Raw genomic sequence first — 1236 nt, 5'->3', positions numbered from 1 at the left:
CCTGCGCAGCCACTTCATAGTCTATCATCCAGAAGAAACATGTCCAACATAAAATCACAATAATGCGCTTACAAAAATAAATATTCCAGACAAAAAAATATCTGTTTAATATATATTATACATATTTGCTGTAAAAGAGAGTGAAGTAACTTAATTTAAAGCAGTATCCATCACAGGGGTTTTATGGGGAGATAAAAGGAGGAGGTGAACTTAAAGCGCGGGTGACATTCCCAGTCTGGGGACGGTGTTGACTGCAGCAGCTAATTGAAGACACATTTGGGACATGGCTCCGTCTGTGCCAAAATGCTTTTTCGACAGTGCAATCCTGAGGCAAGAGGGCCCTCTAGTGGTGCAATATCACACAAAGACACAGGGGGGACTAGAACGTTGCAGGCGTTTTGTGATTTACTGTATGTCACTTTGAAATCATCTATTTTTATATAAAAGCTATAAAACCAACAGGCCTTACCGTTTCATTAATCATCGTTTTCTAAATATTTTATTGGGATTTTTGAAAACTTAATTTGCAGTCTTGGATGTATATTTCTCAACATGGAATGATAAAACACAATACCTCTTACAGTCTGGTGCATTGTACGCTTTTTACCTATACAACATAATACATTTAACTACATACAAACCTGGCTCTATCCATTATGCATTTTCACTGATGACATACCTTCATATCAAAACGTCAAATTAAAGACAACCCACAATGGCATTTATGTCTGTCATCTCCTTTTGAGCCTAATTGTGATGAAATGTGTAATTACTGTAAAAATATGAATGTAAACAGCTCAATTTTGTACTTGTAAATCCAGTTGTTGTTTTCTACAAGATTGAAGAAACGCTCAATATTTTTTGGAATATTAACACAAAATAGGGGTCAAATGCCTGTTAAAGAGTTTTGGAAATGTCCATGCTATATGATGTACACTGGCATTCGTAGAAAGGGATGTTTTATTGGCCTACAATTGGAGGGTCCGTCTTTTGACAATGAAGAAAACCCGGTCCTCCACCGAGCAAACTTGCCTACCCCTGTCATATATCATCCAATGACTGCATAACAAATTTTAATAATTTACAAATTCTATGAGAAGCATACACACATACACGGAAAAGCTATTCATGCCCATCGTCTGTTGACTCGTAGCTCTCCGAGTTGCCGTCGGAGGCCACCGTTTTTACATACTGAAATATGTTCTTACCTGAGCTTAGATGAGTTGATACGTACTT

Source organism: Gobius niger (genome assembly GCF_951799975.1).
Source record: "Gobius niger genome assembly, chromosome: 5".
Taxonomy (NCBI): Eukaryota; Metazoa; Chordata; class Actinopteri; order Gobiiformes; family Gobiidae; genus Gobius; species Gobius niger.
This window is presented reverse-complemented; position numbering follows the sequence as displayed.